Source organism: Lactuca virosa, chromosome 5 (assembly GCF_052849685.1).
Source record: "Lactuca virosa cultivar CGN04683 chromosome 5, Lactuca_virosa_CGN04683_v6, whole genome shotgun sequence".
Classification (NCBI taxonomy): Eukaryota; Viridiplantae; Streptophyta; class Magnoliopsida; order Asterales; family Asteraceae; genus Lactuca; species Lactuca virosa.
The window spans coordinates 363,178,076-363,186,418 of record NC_136430.1 but is presented as its reverse complement, the minus strand read 5'-3'; the positions used below and the strand labels follow the sequence as shown (position 1 = coordinate 363,186,418).

The 8,343-nt window shown below is 31.3% G+C and overlaps 1 long non-coding RNA gene across 1 annotated transcript; it reads right to left on the bottom strand.

Annotated features, from left to right (window-relative positions):
* Positions 1-2,230: 2,230 nt before the first annotated feature.
* Positions 2,231-3,302, bottom strand: LOC145113928 (uncharacterized). Its single transcript, XR_013710894.1, has 2 exons — positions 2,814-3,302; positions 2,231-2,717 (listed from the first exon to the last, which is right to left on the bottom strand). It is a non-coding gene; the product is annotated as an uncharacterized LOC145113928 (long non-coding RNA).
* Positions 3,303-8,343: the final 5,041 nt, after the last annotated feature.

The window sequence follows — 8,343 nt, the reverse complement described above, 5'->3', positions numbered from 1 at the left end:
CCCTTCCTCCGATTGCTCGGGGACCAGTTCAGGTTGTACGATCGGTATTGTAGCTTCCTCTCGGTTCTGTTGAAGTAAGCGTCTGGTCTCCTCCATTTGATGATCCAACATCATTTGGATCATTGCTTGTACTCCGGCCATAGTGATTGGCTCAGGAGCGGCTACCACAACAGGTATTTGCTCAATCACTGGGGGTTGATTCCTGTTTCCGTTCGCGTTTCCGGCTCCGCTTCGGGTTCTTGCCATTTCGATCTTATTCACCAAATTAGGCATTTGGTGTGAAATGACGAGAATTAAGATAGTAAATATTTTATTTACGATCGACGTGTAAACCTCCCCATCACTCCAAAAAGTTACATGCCAGTTCTAATACCGTATTTAAACGTTTAGAAATCTGAACACATAAAGTTTCCAGATCCGGTCGGCAACAGACCATAGATCCGATCATACATTTAGCATCATAAATCATTTAGCCCATAAAAGCATGTTAGGCATTTTCCCTAAATTAGCTAGTGATTGTGTCTATTCAGGTGTATTACCTAAATTTTATTAGACACACACCTCACGATCATCACTTAGCATTCTAAGTTTAAGTCTAGAAATAAATCCATATTCCTAGTTCGCTTAAACTAATGCTCTGATACCAACTGTGACATCCCCATTTTTCACGGCCAGAAAAGACCGATTTTGTTTATGCTTTATAAAAATCAGAGTACCTCTTTTAATAAAAATGTTGCGGAATTTGTTCCCAGAAAAACATGATAAATACGTTATCAAAGCATTTCCGAAGAAATGTATTTTTATCCATTTTAAAACAATTGGGATGTCATCGTCAATACAGAAACATAAGCATAAACAGAACTTACATTCATTTACATTAGTGATCTACATCTCTTTTAAATCCCTCAGTGTAAAGTAGCTTCATATCGACACCTGTGATACAAATAAGCTTGAGTGGGTCAGGTTGGAAAACCTGGTGAGTACATAGGGTTTTCAACCCACAATAATTTAATTATTATGTTTAAACATAAAACAATCAACCCAATTACCCATCCCCATTATCTTCGTTATTCTTAAGGGTCTACCCTAAGAATCATCTATCCTGCATTCATTCATTCCGAAGTCCATCGCTTCCAGGGTTCATATGACAAGCACTAAGTCCATAGCTGCCAATGCTCATTCGTAAAGCACTAAATCCATAGCTGCTAATCTTCATTTATCGGGCATTAAGTTCATTGCTACCAACGTTTATCTAATGGGTACTAAGTCCATAGCTACCAACGTTTCTCTAACAGGTACTAAGTCCATAGCTACCAGTGTTTATCTAATAGGCACTAAGTCCATAGCTGCTGATGTTCTTTATTAGGCACTAAGTCTATAGCTGCCAATGTTTACTCATACCATCTTTCATCTCTCATCGTTCATCTACCCATGTTTTACCCAACATATTCGTAGATATAAAATACATATACAGTTTAAATCATTTAAAACATGTATAAAATCTTTCATCCGGCATAGAAAGCAAGTATTCAAATAATATGTACACATAGCACGTAATTTATATAAAATACTTCATATCTATGTGTAAGATGAAAGTAACTATGCACTCACCTGCAATGGTGGTGACTCGGTACTCGGACACCGTATCGGAATCCATGGTACACTGTACCAGGCTGTACCGCGCCGTACCGAAATGAATCTACCCCCACCGTATCCGATACGTCCTAATTGGCGAACCGCGTTCCCGATCCTCGTTCCCGTACCGGAGCATACCGCGAACTATGTGACTATGACCCTGACATTGTGTTTTTATAATATTTATGTTTACTTACGGATTTCGACAACCGAAATAAAATATATTTAGTTGTTGACCGTCGGTAATCACCAACAAATTTGTCACTAATTAGGACGTCTCATTCTATTGGTGATCTGTCGGTATTTTCCGACGGAATGATTCTATTGGTATTTCACATTTTTTTAGTAGCTCTCTCTCTCATAGATCACCATACCAAAATTTTGTTGATTATTGATTTTATTGTTTGTTTGGTTGCTTTTGACATTGTTATCTTATTGTTTTGGCATTCTATTTGTTTCCTTTCGTTGTTGGGACGATACAAACTATTTTAGGGATCAAGGGTTTGGGTAATGTGGTGATAACTTTTGTTATGGTTTGGACATTTTCCTTAAACCTAATAGAAAACTCCTGCAAAAGATATGCTAAACAACTTAGTAAACAAAAAGGATTGCACATGTATCATTTCATGTCTCATATATATACATAAAAACTCTTTACAAGCATTTGACTAGGATATAATCTCAAATCTCCAACAAACATACTACCAAAATTTCCTAAATCTCATCTCATACTAAATAATAAACTAACCAAAACTCCCAAGAACTGTTGTGAATTGATGATGACTGATGAGGGTTCTTGAGTTTTTAGAATTTCGAATACCATCAGTTGTTTTGCTGATCACGACCTAGCAAAACTTCTTTGCCTTAAAAAAGGTGAAAGTTTCTTTGAAATTGTTGATTTAGGGAGTGTGTGTAACTTGTAGTTATCTAAACCACCTCCATAGCTTTTGCTATTAGTTTTCATCTTCCTCATCCTGGTGTACGGATTCTTTAGTTTCTTTGGAAGGTCCTCTATGCTCACCACTTTTGCAAGAGATGTAAATGATTCTGATTTCCCGTGATAAAACTGTGATAACCCTCTTCTGGAAACAAAAACAAACCCAGTTTAATATACAGATTCTTGATCAAAACTACAAAACAAAAACTCAAATTTCAAATCGTTTTGTTCAGAAACTTACTTGATAGGTAACTCGGACATAAGGCTCGATAAATCAAGTAGAGAAGATTTATTTGAGTTAACTGAAGATGAAGATGAAGCATCGTCTGTTGTATCTAATGAAGAACATGAAAAAATTGATGATGATCCATTTGAGATTGTTGAAGCTCCTTCAAAGGATTCGTGATCCGACTTTTCCATGAAACCCCAGGTATGTTCAGGATGATTATCTTGAAAGATTTTATTTTTGAATTCACACATTTTTTCCATCAAAAGATAAGATGATAAACCGAATGAAGAAAAATGAAGAAAGTTTCAATTTTGATGAGTTTTCTCAACGAATGGCCAAGAATAAAGGGTTTGACGAATTGTGGTATATGGGTTATGGAAGCTTTCTGTGGGAGCACCTTATATACAAGAGGGTTTATGGTCAGCTTTAACACGTGGCAAGCATCTGTTGGGACTATCGAATAGCTTTTAGTACCTTACCAATTCTACCCACTTGCCCGAATTCCATTACTAGATATGGATGGAGCTTTTTCAAAATAAATAAATAATATACAATTATCCTAGTACCCTTTTTAATAATTCAATGCGCTTTTTAATTGATCAGGACATCAAAAAACAACAAAACATTTATCTAAATATTAAATAATTTTTAAAACATGAATTTTAAGAAAACAGTAATAATTTTGATCTTTTAAATTTACGTATATATGTACGTATATATGTTTGTGAGAATATAATATGTATGTAAGGTCAGTCTTTTTTTTTATATAAAATCAAATTCGTTAATACTACGATAAGTCAATAAATATCATAAAAATGACTATATAAAATATAATCTTACATAGTTACATAAATTACGAAACTCTCTTATTATTTTTTGAAGCAAACTTTGTATCAATTCTTACATAGGTAGTTTTCTTTGTGACATTGGAGTTGATTAGTCATTTAAATATGTTTGTTCAATTACATATATACGTATACATGTATTATACGTGTATTGTAAAAATAGGCCTCTTTATGACATTGGCCATGGTCAGTCGTCCACGTCGCACTCCTTTGGACAAGCTCATGTATGTACACATGTGTGTATGTATACATGTATATGAATATTTACATATATCTACAAAAATACATAAGTTAATACACATTTTCTTCTCATAGTTAAATAGCCCTTTGTTTGTACTTTGTATATATAAAGAAGTGCTAAACTCGCCAGATTACACTATTAAAAAAATGCATATTCCGTAATATGTAATTAAATCTTTTGTATTGTGATTTTGGGTTAAAAAAATCAATGTTTCTCGTATATCATATCACAAGATTAAATTCAATAAATTGTTGAAAACGAATATTTAAAAAGAGAAAAGGGAAAATTTATTTAGTTGGAGATGAGAGAAGGATGGGTCGTTATCTTGAGCTTCTGGGGCGGGATTTGACCAACCAAAAAGCGTGTCGTTGATAACGGGGATGAGTGGATAAGCTCGAAATTCTTAATTCTTTATTTTCCTCACATTTCATGCATATCCTTTTGCACCCCATTTTTCATGTTTATTATTATTATTATTATTATTATTATATTGAATAAAATTTCTTTAAGAATATCCGTGTAATCAAAAGACCTAATTTGCAGCAACCAACAGTAACACTGATAAATTTTGAAAGTTAAAAGGGTAAAATTATTATTCGATCTATGATGTAAATTAATGTTGGATAACAAATCGAAAAAAATTGAGTTAAAACATATAAATCTTTTCATTTGGTGGATTTGGTTAATTTGTTTGACAACAAATTCTTTTGTCTACTTTTTCTTATACTAAGTACTATATTATTGTTCAAAAACTATATCACTAATTAATAATCTAATATTTCAAATAAGACAATTATAAACTTATACATATAGTAAAAAAATCGAACATCTCCGACATATTTAACCCGCTTAATAAGTTATTTTAGCTAAAACATCTTATATTGAATAATTATTAATTAAACTAATCAAAACTATTACTTCTTACTTTTATCCTCATCTTCATATATATTATATATGTGGTACGTATTAGGGGTGTGCACAAAACCGCACAAACCGCATAAACCGTCCGCACCGCACCGCACCGCATAATGCGGTTTTCAATGTTCGCGGTGCGGTTCGTGGTTTGTAGTTTTTGTAAACCGCAATATGTTGTGCGATTTGTGGTTTATGCTTACGCAAACGCGGTTCAAACCGCACCGCACCACATTATATATAAGGTAAGATACATGTCTATTATTATTAATTATAAAAAACATTATTAATTTATTATGTACAACAAATTCTAACAAGTGCAAAATAGCAAATTGGTCGCTAAACAATGGGACAGTATACAACCATTGTTTCAGTTATAACAAATTCTAACACATTTTTGTCTATTTATAAAGATACTTGACAAATTAGGTATCAAACTATATTGATTATATTAAATCAATATCTTTAAAAGAATAAAATTAAATTTATCATGGAAAAATATATCTATCTGAGTGCAAACTCTATTTTGGATTTAGCCGACACATAACTTTCATTTTCATAATAGGATATTAAAATTGGTGGGAAAAATAGCACTAATACATATCAAATTAATAACGATGTTAGGGATATTAAAACAATCGTTTACCACAGTTATATACAACTCGTTATTTGTTATATGATAAAAAATCATTTAATCGTAGTTACATACTAATGCGTATAAAACTTGAATACACAATAACTTATTTGTTATTTGTTATTCACTAAACCGCACCAAACCAAACCGCACCGCACCGCATAATGCGGTTTAGAACCTTAACGGTGCGGTTTGCGGTTTCCAAAAATCCCAAACCGCACATGCGGTGCGGTTTGCGGTTTTGACTCTAAACCGCATCAAACCACACCGCGCACACCCCTAGTACGTATCTTATCATAAAGCATAACGTGGAATAGCATATTTGCATATTCTTACCAACCTAACAGTATTCTTTGTCGGTGTGTCCAATTCTAGGGATACTTATTACAAAAGTTTTTAATCTCTATATTATTTTATTTCAATTATTTTGGTTCAGAAGAGAATTACATGTTACAATATATATCAAAACAATAATGTTACTGGTATTATTTTCTTCAAATTGTAATATACATAATCATTTTATCTGAATTATTAAGAGTTAAAACAATCATAATTGTTAACATACATTATTCTCCTATACTTCAAAATATATTTTGTAATCATTTGTAATTAGTATTTTTTTTCTTTCATAAGAACACTTCTAATGATTAAATAACCTCATAGTAAATTATAGTTTTGGTCACATTTTCAGTCTAATTTTTAAAAATTTAACAAGATGTATCACTGTGGTGGTTAAACTACACATTCATAATCCATTTAAAAAGACCATTTTACATTTACTTTTAGATTTTTGTTTTTCTTATATATATATATATATATATATATATATATATATATATATATATATATATATATATATATATAGGTTTAGCTTATTTTGTTTTTACTAACTATTTTGTGCCAGAATGTATAGATCTGGATCACCGGATGAATAGAATCAACAATCATGATCTGAGAGTCTATGATATTACAATAGGGTAGCATGTATCATATAATCACATAAATTTCAACAAAAGGGTATTTTGGTCAATTAACCTATTTTAAAAAAGGAAATTTTCGGATTTTAAGGGATTATTAATTCCCTTATTTTTTAAAAATCCGAATTTTTTTAATTAATTCTAATTAAATTTTAATATTACTTTTAATAATAACCGATTTTATTCTGTCAGAATGACAAAAAGTCAACAATAAACTAGTAAATATATTTGATGTTTTATTCTTGCAGAATATTGTTTCATTCAAGATACTTTTTATATTAAACATGCTTAAAGAATTATACAAAATATTATCAAGAATAACATTTTCTAAAGAATACGGATTTTATTCTTTAAGAATCATAATTTACATTCATCCGTAAAGAAAAAGACTATAAACAATTATTACAATCATTCGAAAAAAAATTATGACTAATAATGGTTTAAGGATTACATTTATTCTTAAAGATTAAAACTAAAAATGGTTAAAAAAAGAAAAAACATCAAAATCTAACAAAAACACTACTCTATTCCGAAAGAATATTATTGTTAAGAAACAATTTATAAATTCTGACAGAATACATTCTGTTAGAATACAATATCGTTCTCCATGTTTTCTTCATTTTCCATATTAATGACAACCTCTTCAAAACCTAAATTCACAAGGAAAACATAATCAACTTTCAAATATTAAAAATTTTAGTGCATTAAATAGAATAAAACAATAAATTCTAATAGAATGTGATATACATTCAAATAGAATATAACTATAATTTCTACAGACCAACATTAACAATCATCCCTAAACTTGCAATGTATATTATCCTAAAAGAATGTAATGTTTCATTATTTAGGATGTCATTCTATAAGAATCGAGACCAATAACAAGAATAGAAACTAATTTTATTCTGACAGAATTGGTTACGGTAATTCACTGCTTAAGTTGACAAGGAATTCAAGATTCTATTCTGACAAAATTAGAATTCGATATTCCATTCTAGCAGAATGATCGGCATTAAGATGCATTAAAAAAACCTAACAATATAAATAGAAAAAAGGACTATGAAATTGAAATAGCAGGATACATACAATGCATAAACATATATACTTATTTGTTGGTTAAAAAACTGATGATTGTTTTCCAAAATCAAAATCAAAAAGTAATTGGATGTAAAATTTATTTTCAGGATTGAGGTAAATAATTTCTACAGTTAAGCACAAGTTACTACATCACATAAACAATCTTTTGTTTTCTAGTTACAAATACCTAGATTTCAACTATGCATTTTATCGAACACGTGGTGTGCTTATTCAGTTTCTTCAAAAAAAATTAGTGAGAGTCTTACCAATTCAGTTTCTTGGTGGTCGGGAACTGGAGATACGGAATACGACTTCTACGACTTCGGGTCTTCAACAGCAGAAAACGTTTGAGCCTCTGGAATTGATGGCTCCTCTTCAATCATCATGTCGTCATTGATGACGACATCCATGGAGTTGATAACTCCTTCTGTACATAATCGCTTGGTTCTGAACATCGCTTCTCTTCAACCATAAGCATAACCAAATTTCCTTTTCAACCATAAATCAAATACCTAAACATGGAACAATTCAAACTAGAAAGCATAAATTAACAATTAAAAATTCAAGACGATGGGGAATTTATGTCTTGATTAATTATTGTTAGATTCAATTGATCAGTTTTTTATAAAAGGAGAATTGCAACGGTACCTGATTTTGGTCTCTTATAAAAAGAGAAAGAACATACTGTTTGTATAAGAATTGGATCTTTGAAGGGCTTGTCGTAGATTAAAGGCTAAGAATAATCTTAACGTCGAAACACACCAACACCACCAGCTTCATCACCATCTCTCTACCGCCGTAGCCATATTTTTGCAACCGCCATAGCCATATTCGGTGATAGAATACGAAGCCGACG